At 35.4% G+C, this 6,000-nt stretch overlaps 1 long non-coding RNA gene across 4 annotated transcripts in view; it reads left to right on the forward strand.

Annotated features, from left to right (window-relative positions):
* The window catches only part of LOC111536206, an 82,320-nt gene extending 77,954 nt beyond the window's left edge, over window positions 1-4,366 (forward strand). For all 4 annotated transcript variants that reach the window (XR_002729673.1, XR_002729671.1, XR_002729672.1 and 1 more), the window contains exon 7: window positions 1,177-4,366. This is a non-coding gene — a long non-coding RNA (uncharacterized LOC111536206). The remainder of the gene's footprint in view (window positions 1-1,176) is intronic.
* The last annotated feature ends 1,634 nt before the right edge of the window (window positions 4,367-6,000 follow it).

A 6,000-nucleotide genomic window follows, 5' to 3' on the forward strand; every position in this document is an offset into this window, starting at 1 on the left:
TAGGCTATCTACTTTTCCCAGCAGCATTTATTAAGTAGGATGTCGTTTCCCCAGTTTATATTTTTGTGTGCTTTGTTAACGATCAGTTGGTTGTAAGTAGTTGGCTGTATTTCTGGGTTCTCTATTCTGTTCCATTGGTCTATGTGTCTACTTTTATACCAGTACCATGGGTACACGAAAATCTCAGACTTCACCACTATACAATTCATCCTTGCAACCAAAAACCACTTGTACCCCAAAAATTACTGAAATAAGTATTTTTAAAGATTTTAAAAATAGAGAGGAAAGAGAAGGAGGCTATGAAATTCCACAATGGAGTTACAAATGCTTGACATAATTTAGTGGAGATTGGACTTAGAAGCTTACATGAATGAGGCAAACCTGAGATCTCTGATGTTTGTAAATGAAGATAGGAGTGAACTTACTGCCCTTAGGAATGGAGGGAGGGAAGGAAGGAGAAAATGAGAGATGCCATAAATCTGTTACTTCAGTGGATTTGAAGTAATCCTTTGAAGCAGGCAGTGAGACTTACTTCATAAATCCATACCTTTTTAATGTGGATTAGAGAGAAGGTGTTGCACTGTAATACCTCTGTTGCTACTGTGAGAGTCATTGCCAGCCACTATTCTCATGTCAAGCTGCCCTTGTGGCGGTTTCTCTTGACCCAATTTAGAAACAACCCAAAACAAGATCTGTAACTTAGAGGAATTCTTTGATTCTGTGACAAGGGGTCTGTGACTCCCCTTAAAGGGATCAAGTACACAGGAGATAGTACAAGTAGTACTAAATAGCCAGCTTAAAAAATTGGATAGGTGAGATGAGACAGGGACAGTGGACAGAATGGCTCCAGGCATCCCCAGACACCACATCTGGCATCAGGAAATAGTACAATGGAAAGTCTATCCTTGGACCTACTGTTTGTCATTCCCCAGGGCATGATGGAATATCTAGAGTTACTTTGGAGAAGGGTTGCAAAATATTATTTCATAGAAGAGATTTAGAAGAGGGGAAACTCCCAATTACATGAGGTGGGCATTATAGCTTTTCAAAACATTGATTCTCTATATGGGTCATGGAGATTGATCCCAGTATCAGCCTATGGCTTACTAGGCCAGTTTAACTGAAAGATTTGATGCGCTTGGAGGGATGCTGCCACTTGCACTCTCATTTTGGCAGATGTTTATCACCAGTGAGTGCAGTACCTAAAGGAGCAAGAGGACAATAAGCACCCAGTGGACAACAGTGTGGCATTTTGAGTGAAGACAGCAACTGAAAAGATCATGGGCTTGGCTAGATTGGGCTGGGCTTGTTTTTTAAAAGTAAAAAAAAAAAAATGTTTTCCTTCATGATGAAAGTAACAGGTGATCATTGTTAAAAAATAAAGTGCAAAGTATGCATTAAAAACTAAATAATATGTATAATTTTATAAGCCAGAAAACAATAATTTGTAATATTTAGCTGTATGTCCTTTCAGTCTTTTAAAAAATTATGTATATAACACAGTTTTATAACAAAATTGACATCATATTGTATATACCATTTTATTATCTAATTTTTTCATTGAAAATTCACAAGCGTATTTCCATGTTATCATTCTTTGAAAAATACAATATTAAGTGCTACAGAGTATCTTATGGATTTAACAAAGTTTATTTAGATGATATCATGTTATTGGACATTTTGATTATTATCAAGTTTGCTTATAAAATTTAAATGTAATGAAGAACATCATTGTACATTAACCTTTATGCACATCTGTAATTATTTCTTTAGAATAAGGTTCCAGAATTAAAATTATTTGGTTTGGATGATGAGAGCATTTAGTAGAGCATCTTACAGGTGGTGTTGAGTTTTCCTCAATACAGTTGTGCAAATTACATTCCCACCAGTAGTGTATAAATGTGAATATCCCTCCATACATTCATCAAAACATAGCCTTTCTATTTTTGTAAATCTCTGCTAATTTAATAGGTAAAAATATACCTTTATTTCTTTAAAATTTTTATTTATAATTTACACACAGTAAAATTCATTCTTTTTAGTGTATGGTTCTATGGGTTTTTGACAAATGCACAGTCATGTATCTTCTACACTAGTACCATACACAGAAGTTCTGTCACTTTAATAATTTCTCTTGGTGGCTCTTTTTCAACCCTTTGCCCCATTCAACCCTTTGCCCCATATTCAGTCTCTGGAAACGATCGATTTGTTCTTCATCTCTATGGTTTTGCCTTTTCCAGAAGGTCATGTAAGTGGAATCATGTAATATGTAGCCCTTTTGGTCTGGCTTCTTTCACTTAGTAAAATGCAGTCAAGATTCTCCCATGTTTTGTGGATAATTATTTCATTCTTTTTTATCACTGAGTAGTACTTCATTGTGTGGATGTACCACAGTTTTATTATCCATCCACTAACTGATGAACTTGTAAGATGTTTCTAGTTTTGGTGAATATGAATAAATTTGCTATAAACTTTCAGGTATAAGTTTTGTATGACATAAATGCTCATTTTTATAGGGTAAATGCTTTGGAGTGGGAATGAGTGCCAGACTGTTTTCTAAAGTTTCCCTAGCATTTTACATTCCAATTACAAATATGTGAGAGTTCCAGTAGCTTTGTATCTTTACCAGTATTTAGTAATTTTGTATTATACATATATATGTGTATATATATATTCATTTAAATTTTAATTGTTGTTAGAATTTGTAATTCCCTAATGATACATGGTATTATCTTTTATTTGTTTATAATTGACACATAATTGTTTATGGGATACAATGTGATGTTTCAGTACACGTGTACATTGTATAATGATCAAATCAGGATATCACCTCAAACCTTATGATGATCTTAGAGTTAAAGATGGTATATTCTTGCAAAGTGTCTGTTCAGATCTTTTGCTCTTTTTATTGGATTGTTCCTTTTCTTACTGTTTTTATATATTTTTTTAATATATTGATACAAGTCCTTTGTCAGATACATTATTTGGAAATAGATTTTCCTAGTCTGTGACTTGTCTTTTCATTCTTTGAACGCTGCCTTTTTTAGAGCAAAAATTTTAATTTTGATACGATTCACTTTATCAATTTTTTTACTTTTGATGTGCAATGTAAGAACACTTGTCTAACCCAGTGTCATGAAGATTATATCATATTTTCATCCAGAAATTTTATAGTTTTAAGTTTTACATTTCTATCTATTATCCTTTTTGAATAAAGGTTTGTATAAAGTTTAGCTATGGGTCAAGGTTCAATTTTTAAAATATGGTTATCTAATTGTTCTAGTACCATTTGTTGAAAAGATTGTTTCTTTTTTATTGCATTGCTTTTGCACTTTTGTCAAAAAATGAATTGATTATATTTGTTTGGGTCTAAATCTGGGCTGCCTATTCTGTTCCATTGTTATCCATTCACAAATACTACATTTTCCTAATTACTTTATAGGAAGTCTTAAAATTAGATAGTGTGTACAACTTCATCCATCTCAAAAATCGTGTTGATTACTACTTTGCTTTTCCATAAATTTCAGAATTGTTGCTTTCTATAAAAAATTCTGCTAGTATATCTATTGAGATTGAATTAGATCTATAGATGAATTTGAAGAAAATTTACATCCTCACAATATTTTGTCTTTAGGCCACAAACATGATATAGCTGTATATTTATTTTGGTCTTGATTTTTTTTCTACTTTCAGCATATAGATCCTGGATATATTTTATATTTATACCAAATATTTTATACATTTTCTACTGTTGTAAATGGTAGTGGTTTTTAAATTTTCAAACATTCATTACTAGTATATAGAAATAAAATCATTTTTAAAAAATGTAATGGCATTTATTGTTTTTCAATTTAATAAACCGCATCTGGACAACACAGTGATTAAAAATGTTGACAATTGGGACAATGTAAATGTAAAGGTAAAGGTAACAATTTTTACCTTGATAATGTAAAGGTAAAAATGTAGTAGATGGTGTATGGGGACAAAAGAGGAAGTGAGTAGGAAGGGCAGAGTGGGAATATTAATAGCTTCATCTTTTATAGAGAGAACACACTGATGTGAACAGCAAATAGGTGTATATGCATCTGAAAGTCACTTTTGGTATGTTGATCTTGTATCCTGCAACTTTGCTAAACTCACTTATTAATTATAGGAACTTTTATGCATATTTCTTGGCATTTTCTATATACAGTGGTGTCTGTATAGTTTACTATTTACATGTGAATACTGATAGTTTAATTTCTTCCTTTCCAATCTGCTTGCCTTTTATATCTTCTTGAAATACTGCATTGGCTAAGACTTGCAGTAAGAAGTTAAAGGGGAGTGTTTGGAGCACACATTGCCAAGTCTCTGATGTTAGTGTGGCTAGGGGGAAGCGTTCAGTATTTCATTAAGTATGATGTTAGCTATAGGTTTTTTGTAGATATTCATTATCAGTTTAAGGAAATTTCCTACGATTACTAGATTGCTCAGAATTGTTTTAAGATCATGAGTTGATAATTCAATTTTGTTAAATACTTTTTCTGTATCCGTTAAAATAATCATGTGTTTTTCTTAGTCTGTCATTATAGCCCATTGTATTGCTTGATTTTCTTTATTAAGGTATATTCATTCCCATAGAAAATTCATGTTTTTTTTTTTTTGTTGTTGTTGTTGTTTGTTTTTTGTGGGGGGGTGGGGGAGGAAGTAGTACCACCTTATTCAGTGTTGTAGGAAATTTCAGGTTACCTCTTAAAAACAAAACCTGGGCAGCCTGGTCAACATGGTGAAACCCCATCTTCACAAAAAATTATGACAACTAGCCAGGTGTGGTGGTGCATGCCTGTAATCCCAGCTACTTGGGAGGCTGAGGCAGGAGAATCCCTTGAACTCGGGTGGCGGAGGTAGCAGTGAGCCAAGATCGCACCACTGCACTCTCGTCTGGGCGATAGAGTGAGACTCTGTCTCAAAAACAACAACAACCAAAAAAAACCTGTGAGGTTGTAGGTTCTTTCCCCTTTTTCCTTTCCTTTTTTTTTTTCCTTTTTCTCACTCTGTCACCCAAGCTGGATGGGAGTGGAGTGCAGTGGTGTGATCATGGCCCACTGCAACCTTAACTTCCTTGGCTCAAGTGATCCTCCTGAGTAGTTGGGACTATAGGCATGCACTACCTTGCCTGGCTAATTTCTTACTTTTTGTAGAGACGGCGTTTTGCCATGTTGCCCAAGCTGATCTCAAACTCCCGGGCTCAAGAGATCCACCCACCTAGGCCTCCCGAAGTGTTGGGTCTACGGGCGCAAGCCACTGCACTGCGCCCAGGTTACTTCTTAAAACCTGGCCAGGTGCGGTGGCTCACACCCATAATCCCAGCACTTTGGGAGGCTGAGGCAGAAGGATTGCTTGAACTCGGGAGTTCAAGACCAGCCTGGCTAACATAGCGAGGCCCCAGCTATTGGGGTGACTGAGGTGGGTAGATTGTTTGAGCCTGGGAGATTGAGGCTGTATTGAGCCATGATTGCACCACTGCACTCCAGCCTGGGTGACAGAGGCAGAGCCTGTCTCCAAAAAGAAAAAATGAAGAAAACACACACAAATAAAAACAAACAAAAGAAATAAAAAATTCCCAGAATAACAAAGCAGGAAATAATAATTCTATAATCCAAAAAACACTGGGTGATCCTTCAGTTGGAGGTAGGAGAAGTCAGTTAAGTAGCTCACACAGTAGATATGGAAAAACCAGAGTTGAGGTTGGTTGGTGTGGCTTTTAGGAGTTAAGTTCTCCACCAAAAGGAATTGGATAATTAATTGTTCTTGAGGGATAATTAGTCATTCTAGAAAAAAGAAAACAAATTGATTGGGAGAAGGAACCTAGGGAGGGCGGATGGTGCATCACTTAATATTAAATTGCCTCCCTACACGATGTGGCTGAGTGTCATGAACTTTCCTCCCTCTCTGCCCCTTTGAACTCCCACTGTTAGCAAAGCTGGAAAGCACACACTTGTATCTCATTCTTACAGGCCT

The sequence above is a fragment of the Piliocolobus tephrosceles genome, chromosome 12 (genome assembly GCF_002776525.5).
Source record: "Piliocolobus tephrosceles isolate RC106 chromosome 12, ASM277652v3, whole genome shotgun sequence".
Classification (NCBI taxonomy): domain Eukaryota; kingdom Metazoa; phylum Chordata; class Mammalia; order Primates; family Cercopithecidae; genus Piliocolobus; species Piliocolobus tephrosceles.